The sequence below is a fragment of the Eulemur rufifrons genome, chromosome 30 (assembly GCF_041146395.1).
Source record: "Eulemur rufifrons isolate Redbay chromosome 30, OSU_ERuf_1, whole genome shotgun sequence".
Classification (NCBI taxonomy): domain Eukaryota; kingdom Metazoa; phylum Chordata; class Mammalia; order Primates; family Lemuridae; genus Eulemur; species Eulemur rufifrons.
The window spans coordinates 11,709,549-11,732,815 of NC_091012.1; the positions used below are offsets into that span (position 1 = coordinate 11,709,549).

General features: G+C 40.9%; 1 pseudogene; it reads right to left on the bottom strand.

Annotated features, from left to right (window-relative positions):
* Window positions 1-5,359: 5,359 nt before the first annotated feature.
* On the bottom strand, window positions 5,360-20,010 carry LOC138378435 (transcription initiation factor TFIID subunit 10 pseudogene; annotated as a pseudogene).
* Window positions 20,011-23,267: the final 3,257 nt, after the last annotated feature.

A 23,267-nucleotide genomic window follows, 5' to 3' on the forward strand; every position in this document is an offset into this window, starting at 1 on the left:
CCAAAATGCAGACTAGATTGTAGAACTTGACATGATTATTTCTCCAATTTTTCACTCTTTAAGATTTTCTGTCATGAATGTATATGGTTTGTCTCTGAAAATATTAATGCTAAAACCTTTAAAACTTTCAATTAGATGTGGCTTTTAGTGAATCACCAACTTATGGGGCCTCATTTAGTGAATCAGCAACTTATGGTCTACTGGCTAGATCCAGCCAAAGAAACATTAAACACTTTCCCATCAGTCCAGCCTTTAATCTAAACTCCGGCTTGAAGACAGAGGAATTATTCATTCCAGAAAAATGGCCATTTCTACTTGCTTGCTTTTTTCCCACAACCAGGCCATTCCCAAAGTTCAAGATGATCAGAAAAAGATAGATGTAAAAACTCTCTGCTAACAAGTACACAGCAAGAGACATATAGCAAGTGCATGTAATTTCAGCTACTCAAACTCTTCAATATCAAGAGCATCCCTTTGTGTCTTGAGACAAGAGGGTGGCAGAATTAATTTTCTGAGAAAACCAATTGTAGCTTCTAACAGGTAATATTCTCCTCATGTTGTTTGAAATCTTGACAATTCCCCTTTATGGCTAAAGCCTTACCATTGTCATCTTACAATCACAACAAACTATACTGACAAACTTAAGGATATAAAATGCAAATACTAAAAATAAAATTAAACAGCAAAAACTCTACCAACAGTTTAGTGTTCATAGATATTATTTCAGCTAGTCACAAAATAGACAGGGACAGAGAATTGCATTTATCTTCAGTCAGCACAAATACCAGAATATAGAATTTCATAGTCTTTAAGAGGAAAGGAAAGAGGGTACTTAGTAGATTTAAAGTTGAATAGCAAAGACTAGAAAATAATACCTTGTAGTCACAACCCAAGCCTTACCATAAAAGGTCAAGTACCCACTGAAATCCTGTCCCACCCACTGACTTTTTCCATTGTGTCTACTCTCTCTGACTTTAAACTCATTAAAAAAATAAAAGTGAACGAAACTTTTTCTCTGCCTTCTTTTACAAGACAGACTTTGGATTTTCTTTCTTTTTTTTTTTTTTAAAGAATTGATGACTTCTCATTCACTTAAAGATATCTAACACTGTGCACTCTTGAAAAAAGCTCCATGTATGTTGCACAGTGATAGGACCATATGGCAGGGTGCAGAGTTGGAATTCAACTACTAAATGAGGGCTTAGTAGAAAAGTGTAATATGATTATTATAGGAATAACTAAAAATTGCCTGAACTAATATTATTAATTATATTGAATTTAAACTTAGATTTATACTTTAAATATAGCTTCTAAATTTGGGTTTAATGGGTGGACCATGAATTTATTTCCTCTCCCTCCTGAAATTCATTAGAATTAAAGGCATCAAATAAAGGTTGTATAAAAGACGAGGAAAAAGGATTGACAGCAGATGATTTTTAATATTGAAAGATAAAAAGATGACAAAGGAGTGGTAACTGGTGTGGAAGCACAACTATGGTGCACCCAGAGAGTGACTGGAACAGCCTCATTGAACTCAAGGCAGTCTCTGAATTCAGAAGGCACATGGCACTGTGGAAGGCAGGTGAAACAAAACAAAAGCCAACAAAGTTGAAAATCTGTGGTTAGAGCCCGAACTCCACCTGTGCCCTCATCTTATAAGGAATTTAGATGTGTATTCCTGGAGCTATAAACCTGAGTGTTTCTAGGCTCAGAGGTACCAGTCTCAGAGATACCAGGGCTGAAATTTGGAAAATGGGAAAAGTCCATTCACTGAAAAATGTACAAGTAGCCAAGCTTGCACTTCTCAGGTAGAAAGTGGGGAGCTCTTTCTCTGAAGAGACTGAACTGTCCTAGAGAAAAGACCCTCAGGTAATACACTGAGGTCCCCCAAATGAAAAGCTGGCTTGTCCTTCAAATCCTCACAGTGAAAGCCATCAGTTAACAAAAGTCCTGCTCATGCATGGTGTTTCCAATTAGAAAAATATAGGGACCATCACCACACATTTGAGGGAAGGCTCCAACAATAGAGATCAAAACAACAGGAAAAAGGAATTTATAGAAGTGGTAAAAATTCAGTAGAAAATAAAAACTTTTAAAAATTTCTTAGAATGCTCTCAAAAAGACAAAACTTTTAATTGAAGTGTTAGAGTATACAGTCAAAGAATCCCCAGGAAGTAGAATAAAAAGACAAATTGGAAAGAAGTGGAGGGATCATTAAAGGTCAATGCAGAAATACTGGTCTAAGAGGCCCAACATTTGAATAGGATATAAGAAAAAAGAAGGAACAGAAAAAATAGCAAGGAAACAAAACTCTCTAGAAGAGATGGACTGCAAACTTAGTGGACCCAATAAAATGAAAAAATCCCTCCAAACCATATTACGAAATTGGATTTATCCCAGGGATAGAGAATGCACTAAAATTCTTTCAGAGAAGGAATGGGGGGAAGATGACAAATTGGTTATATATCACACAATGGCAGCAGATTCAAGGACAACACTAAATTGAGAACACTATAGAGAAATGTCTTCAGACGATGAAATTTAGTTTCAACCTAGAATTATATGTTCTATCAAATGGGAGGGATTTTCAGACAGGCTAGATCTCCAAAAATGTCTTCCCATGTGCCCTTTCCTGGGGGAATGTGCTCCAGTAAAACAAGGGATTACAGCCAGGTGAGGTGGCTCAAGCCTGTAATTCCAGTACTTTAAGAAGCCAAGGTGGGAGAATTGCTTGAGGAAAGAAGCTTGAGACCAGCTTGATCAACACAGAAAGACACAATCTCTGCAAAAAAAAAAAAAAAAAATTATCCAGGTGTGGTGTCATATGCCTGTAGTCCCAGCTACCTGGGAGGCTGAGACAGGAAGATTGCTTGAGCCCAGGGGGTTGAGGGTGCAGTGAGTTAGGATGATGACACTGCACTCTAACCTGGGCAACAGAGAAAGACCCTACCTCAAATACAAAACAACAAAAGACCTTCAAGGTGTATAACAAGACACGGGAAACACAGAACCTATGGCATAGGGGATCTGACACAAGCTAGCCATTATGTGAGATCCCAGAGGATTTCAAACAGATGCCCCAGAAAAACAGGCTAACAAAGCAGGGCTAGCAAAACAAAGCAGTCCATACTGGAGGAGAATGACAAAAGGCTGAGAGGAGTTGTCTCCAAGAGAAAAATGAAACAGATATATTTTAGGAGACGGAAAATATTTAGATAGGCATGTGACAAATATCACAAAATTTGGGGGATTAATAGCTGTTAGAAAACAGGCAAATAAATATAGTCAGGAAATTAATTCCACAAGAAATAGAAAGATGTGAAAGCAGGGAGACCAGCCGGTGACTACTTATTTGGTTGTGTGAGCTCATGTAGGCTAAGAAAAGGGGATTGTCTGGGAGAAGTGAGGTGCTCAGATTTCAGAAATATTTAAGAGAAAGAATGAAGGGTGTGCAGAAGAAGAACAGCAAGAAAACTGTATGACTCAGCAACAAACAATATTTGCATAGTCATAATGATGCAAATATTAATTACTGATTTAATACAAAATGTGATACATGTCAAGGAAATGGAGGGAGGGAAATAAGGTCATGGTGGAGTGAGGAAGCTCAGCTTTTACCTGCTATGACAGGAAATCAGCAGAGTGCTAAAAATGAACTTAGCTATTATCACTCTTACTTTGATTAAAAAATAAGTTTAAACAATTAAGGCACAAATGTTTAAGGCAGATCTTTATACCACAACCAAGTTATTGAAATTTAGCTGAAATGTTAGAAACCCTTAAAAAATTGGCACCACTCAGTCAAAGGCTTTTCCACATAAATTTGATACTCAGGAAAATAGAAGAGATTTAGAAAATCTACAAAAAAGAGTTCCACACTAACAGTATGTGTTCCCCTTTATATTTTTAAGGAATCATGACAGACATACTTTTAATTCAAACTATTAATGTCTTAATTTTTCAACTTTTTACTTACATGCTTTAAATGGTTGCTCTTCCTCTTTTCTTGCCCTCAAAATAATATAAAAAACTGATCAATTCTGATTCAAATGTCATAGAGTAAAAGTAGTTGCTCATTATCTGATGAATTACCATTATACAAAATCAGATAAAATTCCATTCTTTTAAAAATAATTTTCTGCAAAATTTATAATTTAAATCACCTCACAAGATGATTGTCATAAAGTAAAATCTAAAATATTAGTTTTACTTTTTGATTTAACAGATATTCTATTATATGCAGGCCAGGTGCAATGGCCCACACCTGTACACCTAGCACTTTGCAAAGGAGGCCGAGGCAGCAGGACCACTTGAGGCCAGGAGTTTGGGACCAGCCTGAGCAACAGGGAGACCCCATCTCTACAAAAAATAGAAAAATTAGCCAGGCATGCCTGTAGTCCCAGCTACTTGGGAGGCTGATGCAGGAGGATTGCTCAAGCCCAGGAATTTGAGGTTGCAATGAGCCATGATGACAGCACTACGCTCTAGCCTGGGTCACATAGAGGAAGATCCTGTCTCAAAATAAATAAGAAATAAATGAAAATATATTACATACAAATGAAAGAATCCCCATGTACAAAAGGCAAAACAAATTAGGCCAGATGAGAAATTTAGCTAATCAAAAAGTAAACCTGTTGCATATTTGAACCACTACCCAGTAATATCTTCTAATTCTACATTGACACACAGCTTACTTTAATTACCAGTATCTACCAGCGGACAGCTCTTAAGAACCAGTTTCTGTTCAGGCACCAATCCATAGATGCATCTGAATCCCTGGAAGCATCCTTATTGGTGATCTAATATGTCACTGAAAAATAAATTGATCTTTACATAACTGGAAAGTAACCTAGCTGAAATTGAAATTTTAAAATGAGTGTGCTACCTGCATTGAACATGGTACCTACAGAACACAAAATAATTTTGTTGTACCAAAGGTCAGAAGAGTAAATGCTCCAAGAGGGACTTTGGCTGCACTTTGTTTCCCACACTGCCTCCTCCTCTGAGGCTGGATGGCATTTTAGGCACACATTTCTCACCACTGAAGAGACAGGGGGATGGGATAGTTTTCTTCTGTTTCCACACACTCTACATGAGAGAAGCTCACGGCTCTGCAAGAAACGGATAAATACAGCGATCCTAACCAGAAATGATTGGTTCAAGACAGGCAAAGTACGCACAAACTATGGAAATGCAGTATAGATAGACACCCCATTTCTTCATTTCTAAAGGATAGAAAAAAAAGAAACCCCTATTTTTTATTGTGCTGCATTCCTTTTTTTTTTTTTTTTTTGTCACAATCCAGTTTATTAAGAACACAGGCTGATGTGGGGACATGGGACCGAGAAGTACATTTAGGTCAGGTGGCCCAAGTGAAGTAGTGGGGCTTCTTCGCATTGATGCCATACTCGCTGAGGGCAGTGGCCTGGTCCTCCATGGTTCGAGTGGACTTGCAGTCCTTGCTCTTGCTCCGGGAGCTGCCAGAGGCTGTGCCCTTTATTTTGCAGTGCTGTAGGGCATCGTTGGCAATATCTGGGATGAATTTCTGGGCAGCTAGAGAGATGAGCCGAATTATGTGTGGGTCTGAGGCCTCAAAGCCAGCAGGGTTCAGGTAGTAACCAGTCACTGCATCAGGGACCCTGGGCGAGTAATCCTCCTGCTGCATTAAGAAGTCCAGCAGAAGCCGGCTGGACACCGCAGGCTTCCAGTCTCTGCCGCCGCGCTCCGCAGTAGGTAAACCGCGCGCCGCCGGCCCACACCTGAGCCGCCCCGCTGGGCTGGTCCCGCCCACGCAGCCAAGGGCCCCGTGCCCGAAGCCAGGGCTCCATCCCCGGGTCCCCCTGCAGGCCCTGCGGGGCTGGTCTTGTTCTCTGCGGCGGGGCAGCACCAGTGGGCGGCGCTGTGGGAGCCGGGACCAGGGGCGCGGGGCCTGGGCCCAAAGCGGCGGAGGCCAGAGCCAGGTCGGTCTGCGTTAGAGCCGCTGCAGCTCCTATGACCCGTGGGAGAGGCCGACTTCTAATATTCTTATGTAATACAACCCTCACTTCTTGTATTCTTGCTGTTGAGATCAACTGAAAAACCTGGGTGTAGATGGCTTTTTAGCAAATAAACTAAGATTTAACATAACATTAAGGTACATAAGCAGGAGTGCAGAACAATCCTAGGGTTCTGATTCTCATCCTAAAACAAGCAGGATTGGAAAATTGGCAGTAGTTTCGCTTACTGAGGCCAACCTCTGGGAAATACCTCAGCGCATGTTTATATTACATTAGGATGAAAAGGTTTTGAAAAGCTTAAATGTCTGAGCAGGACAGATGTGGATGTGACAGGATCATCTGGTTAGATCACTGTATTAAAAGGGGCCAAAATCACAGTTTCAATCCCCACATGTAAACAACTGAGTTTTTTTTCATTTGCTCAAATAAAAACCTAACTGCAGGCTAAATCCGATTGTTCATCTTTAAAGTGTGTTCTTTGGAGCAGGGCAAGAAGGGTAAAGAAATATGGAGAGATGGGGATAAATCTATGACCACTTCTAAATCATGGGGCCTATTGTGTTCATAAAGAGGTGGCAAATTGTATAAGCAGAAAGTCTAGATGTTCTCAGTGAAACAGTGACAACTAGAGGCAAGTGTATCAAATGTCAAAATGACAGGTGAACAAATGAAAAGTTGAAAATTTTAAAGTAATTATGAGTTCTTCTAAGTACTTTCTATAAGGCATTCCATAAAACAGAAACAGTTTTTAGTCTTTTCTTGGAGGAAAAAAATATTGTCTTACCATCCATTTTAGATTTGCTCAGAAAAATTGCTCTTGCCCTTGGATAGTCAGCTGGATTTGATTCCAAAGTTAAATCTGTAGAGGAAAAAGACGTGATAATTTAGAAGAATGAAAAAGATGCTTTTAAAAACAGCTACACATTGTGATTACAGGCATACGTGCTCATGCCTGTAATCCAGCACTTCTGGAGGCTGATACAAGAGAATCATCTGAGCCCATAAGTTCAAGGCTGCAGTGAGCTATGATTACAACACTGCACTCCAGCCTGGAAGATAGAGTGAGATTCTGTCTAAAAAATAGGTACACATCAATTTTAATCACTTTTAGCAGTCTTGAAAGAAGTGTGTAGTAATAAATATGAAGAAATATGGTGGCAACAATATAAAAATTCTACTGAGAAATGCACCATGGTTGAATCTTTCCATACATGTGGACTAAAACTAGGCTAGGCAACTTCTTTTTTTTTTAACTTGTACCTGAATAATCTGATGCAACTAGTAGATGAATCATCTACATGACCTCCTCCTTGTACTTATCAAATAGGAACACTATCACCCTCCTCTATGCTGAAATGACGAGCACATTTCAGGATCAGTCTCAAGTAGCAAGTGATGCTGTGGCCAATTACTGTCAGACACCAGCTCAATATATCAAATATAGTAAAATAAACAGTGGTTTTTGGCAAGCATTCTTTAGATAATAAAAGGCTAATTTTAACTCCATTCAATAAATGAACTCATTTATTTATCCGTGATGTATCTGGGATATTCATCATGGCAGATTTAAGAGGGCTGCATAAAAAGTTTAATTTTCTAATCTACAGGAACACTGTCATAACAGAAAGTGAGGTTTTTCATTTTGCCCTCAATATCCAAAGCTAAACTCCCATGTTTTTCTTCCCACAGCATGGTGAATTTGGGGATTCATCAAAATTATCTTCTGGAGCAGGTCATAGAACAGCTTCTAAAAAATTTTGATCCTACCTATGCCTGCAGGTCACCAAAGTGGGATAATCTCCTATTTAAGTGAGACTACAAAACAGATTATTGAATTTCCATAAGACAAACTTTGCCATCATATGGGATAATAAAAGTTGTCATATGAGGAAACAATAAACTAATTAATTAAGGTAAACATCCCTCAGAGGAAAAAGTCCATAAGACACCTCACTAATGTTGAATACTGCTTTTCCTCTAAGATTCTACTAGTTGTAAGATTCCTCTCAATTGCACAGATGTTAAAATGTAAAAATATATGTAACTTAGAATAAATGAAATGCATTATTAAAGGCTAACAGTGTTAAAATTATACAATTGTAAACTACTGAGAAATAATTTTCCTTGCAAAATATTAAAGGGAGAGGGCAGTAACCAAGAAATTAATCAAAGAACCAGTACATTTCAGAGAAAGAGATTGAGTTCAACATTGACTGCAGTATATCCCAATGAAATAGAAGCAGTTTCTGGGCCAACTGCTGGGCACCCATTTATGTAAAGGCTCATTGCATTTACTGACCTGCTCTGTCATCCCTATACTGCACATTGTATTAGTTTTATGGCCCATAACACAAATATTTTAAGTCTCTCAATTTTTTATCTGTCTCTGCATCAACTCTAAGTCTTGCCTTAACTTTTTTAATCCTCAATTTATTTTAGTGACTGTGACTGAGCTGTGACAATTCATATACTGTAGTATTCCTTTCTTCCTTCATATATTCCTTAAGAGCACTTAACTCCATTTCTTAGACTTTTAAGAACATTTCTGTGTTACTGGTACCTCTGTTTCATTTATTATCTAATGTTACTGTTTTAACCCTAAAGCTTAATTACTTTAGTACACTAAAAAAGGGTGAGAAAAAATGTAATATCCAAAGAGGCCCATATAAGTCATTCTATTAATTTTGTTCCTATATTCAATGTGTCTGGAAATTACATTCTTGATCTACCAAGTCTTATTTAAAATCTTGGAAACTCAATTTATACTTCTCAAAGCCTGTCTTCTCATATATAAAACAGGTATAATTTCTCCACTACCTAAATCAAAACATTGTGAGGAGTGAATGAAATGCAAGAGCAATATATATACTATATAATGCACAATAAACTAAAAAACAAAGGTTTCACTAACTCAAAAGCAAAAAGTAAATACTTGACATTCAGTGGAAAACCCATACCAAAACAATATCTTGGGCAAATATTCACTTTGGCTACCTACTAAAGTTGAGAGAAAAACAGTCACACACACACACACACACACACACACACACACAAAAATTCCTTTCAGTGTTTTTTTTAAAATAAACAAACACATATTTTCCCTGCTTTCTTTCATGTAAGTTAATGTATGTTCTCCCTCTTGCTTTTTCATATAACATCCTAGTGATGACTCCATAGCAGTAAAGAGAGATATTATTATTTTTATAGCTCATAGAACTCCTTTGTGTGGATGTACCAGTTTATTTTACAAGTCCATTGCTATACACTTAAGTACTTTCCAACAATGCAAGCCAGGCATGGTGGTTCATACCTGTAGTCCCATCATTTTTTGAGGCTGTAGAGGGAGGATTGCTTGAGGCTAGGAGTTCATGGCCAGGTGGAGCAAGATAGCAAAATCTATCTCTAAATTTTTTTTAAAAAATAGCTGGGTAAAATATTAATACGATGCATTCCTCAGCTTTTAAAGTATTTTAAGAACCAAATTTGGCATATCTGCCACCTCCATGCCAGTCTGAGGACTTAGAACTTTTGTGTGGTTCAGTAGCTGTCTTACACAGTCATTTCAGATCTTTAAGTCCTTGTTTCTTCATCAGAAATATAGAGAGAATATACACAGGCTATATTTGTATTTGGAAGGGCCAAATAAGATGTACATGAAAATGTGTTGTACATCCTAAAGAATGATAGAAAGAGACTACTTTGGACTCTCATCCTATGCTACCCATCTACTAACTGTTTTGTAAAATCACTCACAGGCTTATTTTAAACCACCAAGCAGAGCAAAAATTTTCAAAAGTACTTACATGCTTTGTATATAAAGGTACAATCAATTAATTCACATAATATATTTGTTCATTCTTTTGCAATTTTTGAATATTCTGAAAAGTGAGTACAGCACTTCCCAATTGCAAAGGCACATCCCTCATGTCATGAGGCTTAATTATTCTAACTTTTAAGTGAATTAAGAGTCTAACCAAAGTTTTAATAGAAGACCTCTGAGGCTTTTCCTCTATAGCAATGAAGCCACTGGCATTTAAATGAAAAAATAAGCCAGCCACATGTAAACATCTTTGTGATACAATGTTTTCTATTTCAAAGCACTTAGTTTTTATTCACAAACCACCTTGTTATCCTAAATTATTTTTACCTAGATTCATCTCTTTTCAAAATTCTAGAAGTAAAAATTCAAGTGCACATTTCGGAATAACACTAATCGGGTGTTGGGCAGATGTGGGGTCGGGGAGGGGATGGGTGTATACCTATATAATGAGTGTGATGTGCACTGTCTGGGGAATGGACATGCTTGAAGCTCTGACTCAGCGGGGTGGGGGTGGGGGTGACATGGGCAATATACATAACCTGAAATTTTGTACCCCAATAATATGCTGAAATTAAAAAAAAGTAAAAAAAACCCTCAAATATTTCTTCCTTTTCCCCCTCCCATCTCCCTCCTCCCAGTGGTTTATAGTCTTAAGAACTTTTACCTCAACATTCTTATCTTTGAACAGGATTCTACTGGAGGCCGGAGGAGGGGCGCCATGGAAACAGTCTTTTACAGGCAGGGTCTGGCATTTTAACTCCCAAACCTTTACACCACCTCTCCTTTAGAGCAGGAAAATGAAGTCTTAAGTCACTGAAGATATATCTGTGTCAAAGTTAGAATTTTAAAGAAATCACAAATCCATGGGTAAACTACTTCATATTTTAAAAAAATTCTGCAGCTCTGGCAATAACATTTCACACTTTTCAGTTATTTTAAGCAGCCCCCAAATTTCTTTCTTTGTGTTTGAATTATAGTTGGAAGGAAAAAAAAAAAAAAGCTTTCATCAAGGCAAGAGAAAACCTGTATTAAGAATACCATATAGAGTCTCCTATGGCAACTTCTATTTTAAATTTAAATAAGAAATCCTCAAATATTTGGGTGTGAACTATCCAGACTATCAGCTACCTTAATGAGTGGGAGGAAGGAACAATGAGGCCCTTCCCTGGCTCCTTCACTTAGGATGGGGAAGGATAGAGAATGGGATGAATACTCCATAAGTGGGGGTAGTTGAATGTTCATTGAGAAATGGGAGAGAATATACCAAAAAGATTTATCAATTCCTATGGGATGATGAAGAGAGCTACAGACCAAAGAAGGTGTGGGCTGCAGGCTCCCATGTGGGGTTGGGGGAAGGAACAAAAACAAATCAATGGAGAATGGATAATCCTTTCAAAAATGATGCTACAATAATCAGAAAACTGTATGCAAAGATATAAAAATAAATGCAAACTATATCATAGAGGTAAGCATAACATGTAAAATTTTGAAATTTTTCGATATATGAGGAAAGGGTATATGAGAAATTCTATACCTTCCACTCAATTTTGCTGTGAATCTAAAACCTCTCTAAAAATAAATGAGCAAAAGACTTGAATGACACTTCGTCAAAGAAGATATACTGATGGCAAAAGGCACGTGAAAAGATGCTGAGCATTACAAGGAATTGAGAAATGCCAATTCTGTTACAAGGTGATGTAGCTACAAGTAGGTAAAGTTAAAAATCGGAAATACCACGTCCTGGTGAGTGTGTAGAGCTGAAACTTGTACATCGCAGGCAGCAATGCAGAGTGGTGCAGCCACTTTCAAAAAGTTTGACAGTTTCTTAGAAAGGTAAACATTCATTTACCAAATCAGTAATCCCAGCTAGGAATATACCCAAGTTAAAAAAAAAATAAACAAGGAAAACTGTGCTTACATTTGTAAAGTATGTAAATATTTATAGTGGCTTTATTCATAATTGCCTCTAACTGCAAACTGATTAAACCGAAGTCCTCGGTGGGTGGACGGATAAACAAACTGTGGCTCCTCCATCGACAGAATACCTCTCGGCAGTAAAAAGGACCACACTGTTGATTAACGCAACAGAATTTATGAATTTCAGATGCCTTATGCCCGCTGAAAGCAGCTGGACTCACAGACTTCCTTCTGTGTGGATTCAGTTACCTGACATTCTGGAAAAGGCCAAAAGACCTAGGACCACTGAGCAGGGAAGGGCCAAGGGTGGCACCCAGGTCACTGGGGGTGAAGGAGCTGCTGTGCGTTTGATTGTGATAGTGGTTACCCAATCCCCTGCATTGGTCAAATCTAGAACTATGCACCCAACAAGTGAATTTTACTGTATGGGAATTTAAAAATTAATAAATACAAATTTAACAGAGGCCAGGGAAACCCAGATCTCCCTGGTCAGCTGTGTCCTAACCCTCACTCCTCTTCCGTGATGCCCAGGTTGTCTCCGAGGATGCAGAGGCTCCCTGGGCAACCGGAGCAGCCTTTTTGCAGGCCGAGAGTGACACCTCTGCATTCTTGAGTCGTGATGTGATTAGATGATGAGAACATTTTAGGAAGAAAAGTATGGTGGTGATAAATTATGTGTCTTAGTGTCTGCACTCTGCTACAATTTGAAGAGGATTCAGAAAAGGCAGGGAAGTGAAGACCTCGCCTCCCTTGTCAGAGAATCACAGAACCTCGGGGATTTCATCAGCATCTGCTCTGGCTTCTCCCGGGTAAAGCTCCCCTTCTCCCAAGAGAGGGCCCGCCTGGCTACTCCCTGCGTAGGCAGCAGTCTGCTGAGGAGCCACAGGTCCACGGTGTCCCTGTCCTTGGCCACTACCTACTGCTGGCTGGATCCCTGAAGGACTCTGGGCCTCATCTTCAGTTTAAAGAACCGATTTTGCAATTGGGTCTGGGAATCTTCCGGGGGTAGTGGAAAAGCCAGAGGTGTGTGTACAGAGCAGAGCAGGTCGGGTAGGCTTGTGCAGTCCCACACGTGCTTCACCAGAATAATTCAGGCTTCTAGGTTTTACTTGTTGGACTGCCAAGTGTGCCACTTGCTAACAATATGACCTCAGTTTCCTTATTGTCACATGATCACTCTAGCGGTACTTTCTTCAGAAGAGAGTTGTAAGGAGAAGTGACATGTGCAGAGCACCTACCTCCAGCCAAGCCTAGAGTAGGAGTTTATAACATTCAGCAATTACATGTTTCCATTTGTGTTTAGTGCTCTGCACATTTTATCTGTTTATCCTTCGATGGGCATTTTGGCTGATTCCGTATTTTGGCTACTTTGAATGGTGTTGCAACAAACAACACTATAAACTTAAAGTCATCCCACTGGATATTTCTAAGGCCCCATCTACCCTGTCATTCAATGATTCTATGATTTCACTTACAGAGAAATTGGTAGAGAATGGGGTCTCTTCATCACCACTCCAATTTGAAATGCCTTATCTATCTACACACATGCACACGTAGATACATATGTGTGCTTGTTTTTACATTTCTATTGATTCATTTTTTTTCCTGTGGTTTTAAAGTAAAAAAACATAAAAGGGAAGCTATCCAAATGTTCATCAAGAGTGGATCAATTACATATTATATTCGCACTACAGGATCTTACGCAAATCCAGAATGTGGCAGATCTGCATATATTGACATGATGAGATGTCTGCAATATATGAAATTAAAAAGAAAACAGGTTAAAGAGAAATGGGCTGTGTAGTTGCCCCATCTTACAGCAAAATCTGCTGGGGTAAACAGCCATTGGTCTCTTTTAAATGGTTAAACATTTCCTCTGTATTCTGGCATCCGTCTCCCTCAGAACTAGCTCTTCCCCCTGGAACACCACAAAATCCTCGGCCTCCCTCCCCAGGGCATCAAATCTTGAATTTCCTGCTTTTCTCCAGGAAATGTGGCTCTGGCTCCCTGGATTCTCCCACAGTTGTCCAAATGGCCAGGTCATTGTCCTGGCGGCATTCCTGAGCTTCTACCACGTGCTGATCCTGTGCTACGCACTTTACAGAAAGGATCTCACTGAACCTTTACAAAAACCTCTGCAGGGGGTGTTAATATTACCCCGTTATTACAGATGAAGACACTTGCTTGGGGAAATTCAGTAATTTTCCCAAGACCTCTCATCTAGGAAGTGATGAAGCAGGGATTGGAACTGAGGCAGCAAAACTCCAGGGCCACACCTGCTAAACTGACCAGAGCTGCGTCTCTGACACCAAGTTGTTTTTTGCAGGTTGCATTGTCTATATGTGTTGTTGTTTCCCCTTCTTCAAAGTCTTAGAGTTTGCCTTTGACATTAAAAATGTTGGTCTATCTGGAAAGATTTTTTTTGTATGTGTATGGTGTGAAGTGTGGATTCATTTTCATGTACTTAAATTAGTGAACAGTCCAGATTTTCCCATAGAAACAGCAGTAAATCAGGTTTCCATACTATACTCATAGGTCAGTTTGTTCGCTCTCTTTTCGGCCCATTGCTCGGTTTGTCTATTCCTGCTCCGATACACACACGGTTGTGTTAATATGTTTTGATATTGGGTCACACAGGTACCATCACCTTGCTTTTCTTGTTCAAAAGCGTCTTAACTACTGACAACCTGAACTTCCATATACACTTTGCAATCATATGGTCAAATTCCATGAAACCTTAATTTGCATTTTAATTAGGATTTAACTAATTCTATGAATTAATTTGTGGGAGAGTTGATGTGATTCCAATATTGAGTCTTCCCAACTATACATCTGACATGTGTTTCCATTAATTAGGTTTTTTAAAAAATGTCTTTTAACATAGTTCTAGGATTTCTTACATTAAAGTCTTGTACACGTTTGCTGCATTTATTCTTAGAAACATTATTTTTTGTTGCACTTGTAGATAGTATGTTTTAAAAATTGAATTTCAGTTTGCTCCTGGTGTACAGAAATGCAATGGACTTTTGTGAATTGATCGCATATCAATGTAACTTTGCCAGGCTCTCTTATTAATTTTTAATAATTGCCTTATATAATCTATCTTTTAGGGAAAAGTATCGTTTGTGAAAAAAGATATTTTTAAATTTTTTCACTTCCAAAGCTTAAATCCTTTATTTCTTTTTCTTGTCTTATTTGGATTGCCAGAATACAATGTTAGATAGAAGGTGTAGAAGGAGACATCAGTGAGATATTCCTGAAATTTTTTCCATATTTACTGAGATCATAACACAGGTTTTAAAAAATACATTAAAGTGGTAAAGTATCTAAGCGAATTTCCTAATATGAAATTCATCTTGCCTTCCTAGAGTAAGCCCACCTGGACATGAGTATTATCTTTTCATGCATTGTGGAATTGGTTTGCTAACATTTGGTTTAGTAGGTTTTTTCCCCACTCATCCTTTGTTCTCTTTTTCATTTTTAATTTTTATTGATACATACTAGTTGCACATATTTTTAGGGTACATGTGATCTTTCAATACAAGCATATGATGTGTAATGATCAAATCTGGTAATTAAGATATCCATCTCCTCAAATATTTATCAGTTCTTTGTGATGGGAGCATTCCAATTCTTCCCTTCTAGCTATTTTAAAATATACATATTGTTAACCATAGTTGCTCTCTTGTGCTAGATCGTATTCCTTCTATCTCACTGTAGTTTTGTTCTCTTTAACTAACCCCCCTTCTTCCCCATCCCCATTACTTTTCCCAGCCATCATTCTACTCTCTACCTTCATTATATCAATATTCTTTTTAGCTCCCACGTACGAGTGAGAACATGCCATATCTGTCTTTCTGTGCCTGGCTTATTCCATTTAACATAATATCTTCCAGTTCCACCCATGTTGCTGCAAATGTAGAATTTAATTCTTCTTTATGGATGAATACGACTCCATTGCATATATGTATCACTTCTTTTTTATCCATTCATCCACTGATGAACACTGAAGTTGATTCTACATCTTGGCTATTGTGACTAGTGCTGCAATAAACATGGGAGGGCAGATATTGCTTCAATATAGTGATTTCCTTTCTTTTGGATATATACCCAGTGTGGGATTGCTGGATCGGGTAGTGGTTCTACTTTTAGTTTTTTGAGAACCTCCATACTGTTTTCCATAGGGCCTGTACTAGTTTACTTTCTGATGAACGGTGTATGAATGTTCCCCTTTCTCTCAGTCCTTGTCAACATTCATTTTCTGTTCTTTTTTTCTTTTCTTTTCTTTCTTTCTTTCTTTTTTTTTTTTTTTTTGAGACAGAGTCTCACACTGTTGCCCGAGCTAGAGTACCGTGGCATCAGCCTAGCTCACAGCAACCTCAGACTCCTGGGCTTAAGCAATCCTTCTGCCTCAGCCTCCCATGTAGCTGGGACTACAGGCATGTGCCACCATGCCTGGCTAATTTTTGTCTATATATATTTTTAGCTGTCCAGATCATTTCTTTCTATTTTTAGTAGAGACAGGGTCTCAAACTCCTTACCTCGAGTGAGCCTCCCGCCTCGGCCTCCCAGAGTGCTAGGATTACAGGCATGAGCCACCGCGCCCAGCCCTGTTTTTTTGATAATAGGCATTTTAACTGGGGTGAGATGATCTCTCATTGTGGTTTTGATTTTCATTTTTCTAATGATTAGGGATGTTGAGCACTTTTGCATATACCTTTGGCATTTTGTATGTCTTATTTTGAGAAATGTCTATTCAGATCTTTTGCCCCTTTTTAAATCAGATTATTTGGATTTTTTGCTATTGGTTTGTTTGTGATGCTTATACACTCTGGTTATTAATCCCTTGTTGGATGAGTAGTTTGCAAATATTTTCTCCCATTCTATAGGTTTTCACTTTGTTGATCGTTTGCTGTGCAAAAGATTTTAGCTTGATATGATGCCATTTGTCAAATTTTGCTTTGGTTACCTGTGCTTTTAAGGTCTTATTCGAGAAATCTTTGCCCAGACCGATGTACTGAAGCATTTCCTAAATGTTTTCTAGTAGTTTAATAGTTTTAGGTCTTACATTTAAGTCTTAATCCACTGGGACTTGATTTTTGTATATAGTGAGAGATAGGGGTCTTGTTTCATTATTCTGTGTATGGATATTGAGTTCTCCCAGCACCATTTGTTGAAGAGACTGTCCTTTCTCTAATGTATATTCTTTGTGCCTTTGTAAAATGTGAGTTGGCTGTAAATGCATGGATTTATTTTAGGGTTCTCCATTCTGTTTCGTTGATCTGTTCCTCTTTTTATGTTAGTACCATGCTGTTTTGGTAAGCATAGCTTTGTAGTATATTTTGAAATCAGGTAACGGAATGTACAGCTTTGTTCTTTTTGCTTGGGACTACTTAGACTATTCAGGGTCTTTTGTCATTCCCTGTTAATTTTAGAATTGCTTTTTCTATTTTTGTGAAAAATTTCATTGGTATTTTGATAGGGATTGCATTGAATCTGTAGATCACTTCGGGTACTATAGACATTTTAACAATATTAATTCTTCCAATCCATGAACATGGGATATTTTTTCATTTTTTGTGTCCTCTTCAATTTCTTTCACCAGCATTCTATAGTTTTCATTGTAAAGATCTTTCACTGCTTTAGTTTAGTTTATTCCTAGGTCTTTTATTTTAACTTTTTTATAGCTATTATAAAGGGGATTGCTTTCTTGATTTCGTTTTCAGATCATTCACTATTGGCATATAGGATTGCTACTAATTTTTGAATGTTGGTTTTGTATCCTGAAAACTTACGGAATTCATTTATTACTTCTAAAAGTTTTTTGGCAGAATCTTTAGGTTTTTCTAAATATAAGATAGTATCATCTGTAAACAAGGACAATTTGACATCTTTTTACTTTGGATGCCCTCAATTTTTTCTTTGTCTAATTATTCTGGTTAGGACTTTCAGTACTCTGTTGTATAAAAGCAGTGAAAGTGGCCAACTTGTCTTTGTTCCAGAACTTACAGGAAAGGCTTTCAATTTTTCCCCATTCACTATGATGCTAGCTGTGATTTTGTCATATAGGATCTTTACTGTTTTGAGTTATAATATGTTCCCATTGTATAACCAATTTGTTAAGAGTTTTTATCATGAAGGGGGATGTTGAATTTTATTGAATACCTTTGAAATGATCATATGGTTTTTGTCCTTAATGTGATGTATCATGCTTATTGATTTGCAGGTGTTGAAGGATCCTTGCATCCTTAGGATGACTCCTATTTGATGATAGAGAACAATCTTTTAAATATGTGGCTGAATTTGGCTTGAAAGTATTTTGTTGGGGACTTTTGCATCTATGTTCATCAGTAATACTGGCCTGTACTATTCTATTTTGCTGTGTCCTGGTCTAGTTTTGGTATCAGGGTATTGCTGGACTGTAGAATGGAGTTTGGAAGTATTTCCTCTTCTTCAAGTTTTTGGAATAGTTTGAGTAGAATTGGTGTTAGTTTTTCTTTAAATATTTTATAGAATTCTGCAGTGACACTATCAGGTTCTGGGCTTTTCTTTGGAGACTTTTTATTAGTGTTTTTATCTTGTTACTCATTATTGGTCTGTTCAGGTTTTCTATTTCTTCATGATTCAATCTTGGTAGGCTGTATATGTCTAGGAATTTGACCATTTCTTCTACATTTCCCAATTTATTGGCATCATAAGAGACTATGTAATAGTCTCTGATGTTCCTTTGAATTTCTTGGGTAATAATAATAATGTCTCCTTCTTTATCTCTGATTTCATTTATTTGGATCTTCTTTTATTTCCAGGTCTAACTAAAGTTTAGTCAACTTTGTTTATCTTTTCATAAAACTAACCTTTTGTTTTGATAATCTTTTTATGGTGTTTTCATCTCAATTTCATCTATGCCCTAAACTTTATTATTTCTTTCTGTCTACTAATTTTGGGTTTCACTTATTTTTTCTTTCTTGTCTTCTAAAGTGCATTGCTAGGTTGTTTATTTGAACTCTTTCTACTTTTTTTGATGTAGAGGTTTATTGGTATCAACTTCTGTCTTAGTACTGCTTTTTCTTGTATCCCATAGGTGTTTGTATGATATATTTCTATTTTTATTTGTTTTTATCAATATCAATGTTCTTTAAAATTATTTTGTCTAGTTTTGTATCAAGGATATATTGTTAACATAAAATGATTTAAGAGAGATTCTTCTTTCTTGTCTTCTGAAACAGTTTCTGTAAGGGTGGATTTTATATTATTTTATTTTATTTTTTATCTTTATTTATTTTTTTTTTTTGAGACAGGATCTTGCTCTGTTTCCCAGGCTAGAATGCAATGGAGTCATCATAGCTCACTGTAGCCTACAACTCCTGAGCTCAAGTGGTCCGCTTGCCTCAGCCTCCAGAGTAGCTGGGACTAGAGGTGTATGGTACCATGACCGGCTAATATTTCTATTTTTTTAGAGACAGGATCTCAGTCTTGCTCAGGCTGGTCTTGAACTCCTGGTCTTAAGCAATCCACAAACTCAGCCTCCCACAGGGCCAGGATTAAAGGTGAGAGCCACCATGCCTGGCTGTGGAATTGTTGATTTATTAAATACTTCTTAGAATTTACTCACAAAGCCAACATGAAATGGTTTATTCTATTTGCAGAAATACGTGCACAACTAATTGAAAATGTTTAAGAGTTCTATAATGATTTAGATTTGTTAATTTTTTATTGAGTCATCTAGGTGGTTTATATTTTTCCAGGAATTTGCTAACTTTTTCTTATTTTTGATGACATTGCCAAATATTTGTTTATAATCTAATTTATTTTTTTAATATCTCCTCGATCTTTAATTGTATCTCCTTTTAAATACTATTCGTACACAGTCAGCAGGCGGGCTAAGGCGTCAATGGCTGAGAAGTCCATGGATTCTGCTGTAGGTTCCTGGACAATGTGACGGAAGCTTTTTAACCCCACTAGGCCGAGCCTTCATTGCCTGGGACTACAGCCTGTCCTCTCTGCTCTTCAGGGTAGGAGGAAAGGCACAGCCAGTCAAGTCCCACGTACAGCAAGTATGAGCAGAGAGTGGCGATTGGGTAAGACCTGATAGTCAAGCAGGGTGCAAGGAAGGAAGGGGTCTTAAAAGACCGCGAAGGGCTCACTCCAAGACTGACGTTGGGGAGAAGACACCCTTTCCAGGGACACAGAGGGCCCCCAGAGAGCTCGGGGAAAGCAGAGCCTACCTAGGAACACATGCACAGGCCCGCTTCTGCAGGCCTGGGCAAGACTGGGCATTCTTGACCGAAGAGAAAACGGTTACGCAGGCAGTGCACTCAGCCCCCCAACCTCAGCGAAGGGGAACAGGGCCACCACCAACCTGCAGCCACACAAAACGCAGTCCCTCCTCCTCCTGCCCCACCCCCTCAGTGAAAACAGTGGCGGGTAATGGCTCCTGCCAGCCATTGCCCACCCGTGCTGACACTTCCCCAGGAACAAGCCAAGCATAGATCTCCCTGCAAGAAAGGAACGAAGGGAGAGCAGATGCCAAGTGAAACAGCCTCTTCCTCAGAAGGCAAAGGCCAGCAAAGGTGTGCTGCCACTCAGCCCGTGGGAATCATGGGGAACGAGCAATGGGGCACTGACACAAAGACTTGCCTCTCTTGCTGGCAGAACAAATGGCTGGGCGGAGGGGCACGGACGTCAGGCCTACCCAGTCACTAAGAAGGCACTGTGGAGAAGGAAAGCCTCACGCAGTGGATGCCCCCAATGCTGACCTTGATGGAATGGGAATGTTTTCTGGCGCACACGGTTCATGCAGATGAAGAAGGGTCCAGGCCCTCGGCAACCATGGAGGAAGCAAAAAGATATGGGGGCATGGTGTCGGGGTACAAGCTGGCACCCCGGCAGGAGAAAGCGCTGCCAACTGCCACGGGGATGCCACCTTGGATGGCTGAGCTAGCCAGAAAGGCCCCTGTGGAGGGACAGGTGTTCTCTGTCCAGAGTCTCTGCTTCTCTGACCTCTGGCCTCCATCGGAGAAGGTAGGCATGAGCCTAGGTAGGGCATGAGGCCAAAGCAAGGCAGAAGCTCCTAATGGGCCTTCCCTGCACAGCTCTCCCTGGCATCCAGAATTCCTGTTGAAGTGCTGGTCATTGTCATCAGCTTGGCTGTCGTCTGCTTCGCATGGGAAAGCTGGCTCACCTCCTGGGAGCGAGGACGTTCCTACTCTTGCCAGTGCCAGGTGGCGCCCCATCTCCGCGACGGAACCAGACCATCTAACTCCCTAGCAGGAACTGCACAGAAAACGAATGGCACTGGACTTTCTAGCCCGAGCAGAAGTGCACCAAGGGGCTCAACACGAGCAAAGGTGACTTCAAGGAGCCCCGAGGCAAACCAGTGGCTCCCACCTGCCAACACATATGCATATCACCTCTCTCTCTCTCTCTCTCTCTCTTCCTCCAAAGCCCAAGAAACTCAGGCAGTTCCTGAGAGGGCCAGGCTCCTCAGTGGGCAAAGAGAAACCCGTGAGTACAAGGGGCACACGGCAATCGGACAGTCCAACCTCCCGAGTAAGGGGCATGATGACTTTGGACTCTCGGGGAGACTCACACAAACAGCCAGCAGGTGGGTGTGAGGTGGCGATGGTGGACCGGGCCGTGGATGCTGCTGCTGCTTCCTGGATGCCACCATGGAGCCACCTTCAGCCTGTGAGGCCCAGTCTTCATTGTCAGGGCCTGCGGACTGTCCCCTCTGCTCTTCAGGGGAGGAGGTAAGGCGCAGCCAGGCAAGTCCAGGGGACAGCAAGTATGACCAGAGAGGGGTGCCTGGCTAAGACCTGACAGCCCAGCAGGGTGCAAGGAGGGAGGGGGTGTTTTCCCAGTGGGACCGGCCCGCTCCAAGACAGACCTTGGGGAGAAGGCACCCTTGCCAGGGGCCCAGAGGGCCCCAGGAGAGCTCGGGGAAAGCAGAGCCTACCTAGGACCACAGGCACAGGCCCGAGTCTGCAGGCCTGGGCAAGACTATGCATTCTTCACCGAAGACAAAACGCTTATCCACCAGTGCACTCAGCCCCCGAACCTCAGCCAAGGGGAACAGGGCCACCACCACCCTGCAGCCACACAAAACCCTGTCCCTCATGCTCTGCCACCCCCTGAGGGAAAACAAGGGTGGGCAATGGCCCCGGCCAGCCATTGCCCACCCCTGCGCAAACCTCCCCAGGAACAAGGCAAGAATAGATCTCCCTGCAAGAAAGGAACAAACGCAGAGCAGACGCCAAGAGAACAGCCTCTTCCTCAGAAGGCAATGCCAGGCAAGTTGTGCTGCTGCTCAGCCCATATGAATCATGGGCAACGACCGATGGGGCACTGACACCAAGACTTGACTGACTTGCTGGCAAAACAAATGGCTGGGAGGATGGGCACGGGCCTCAGGCCTACCCATTCATTAAGAAGTCACGGTGGAGAAGGAAAGCCTCACGCAGTGGATGCCCCCAATGCTGACCTTGAAGGAGTGGGAATGTTTTCTGGCGCACACGGTTCATGCAGATGAAGAAGGGTCCAGGCCCTCGGAAACCACGGAGGAAGTGATAAGATATGGGGGCATGGTGTTGGGGTACAAGCTGGCAGGAGAAAGCACTGCCTACCGTCACGGGGATGCCACCTTGGATGGCTGAGCTAGCCAGAAAGGCCCCTGTGGAGGGCAGATATTCTCCGTCCATAGTCTCTGCTTCTCTTCCCTCCGGCCTCCAGCGGAGAAGGCAGGCGTGAGCCTAGGTAGGGCATGAGGCCCAAGGGAGGCAGAATCTCCTTCCTGGCCTTCCCTGAACACCTCTCTGGCCTCCAGAGTTCCTGGTGAGGAGGTGGTGGTAGTCGTCAGCTTGGCTGTCATCCTCTTCGTGTCGGAATCCTGGCTCACCTCCTGGTGGGGAGGACGTTTCTCCTCTTGTCAGTCTCAGGTGGCACCCCCGCCCTTGACCAGGCGGAACCACACCATCCTACCCCCATGCAGGAACCCCACGGTAAACGAATGGCACCGGGGCCCTAGCCCCAGCGGAACTGCACCAAGGGGCTCACGGCGAGGTGACTTAAAGGGGCCCCGAGGCAAACGGCCAACACGACAGACCAGTGACTCCCACTTGCGAACACACATACATATAATCTCCCTCTCTCTATCTCTCTATCTCTCTCTCTGTCCCTCCCTCTCTCTCAGAAGCCACAGGTACTCAGGCAGGTCCTGTCAGGGCCAGGCTCTGCGGCCGAGGAAGGTGGAGCCCTGAGTAGAGAGGGACACATGGGCATACGCATAGTCGAGCCTTGGGACTCACGGGCGTGAAGACCCTGGACTCTCGGGGAGACTCACATACACAGCCAGCAGGCGGCTGTTAGGTGGCGATGGGCGACAGGTCCAGGGATTCCCCCTGCTGCTTCCTGCAGGCTGCGACGACGGAGACTTCTGCCGCCCGCTGAGCCCTCCTCCTTCTCCTTGGAACCGCGGACGATCCCCTGGCAGGCATCCTGGAGAGGACAGGCCAGAGCCTGACAAGGACATGCCCCGC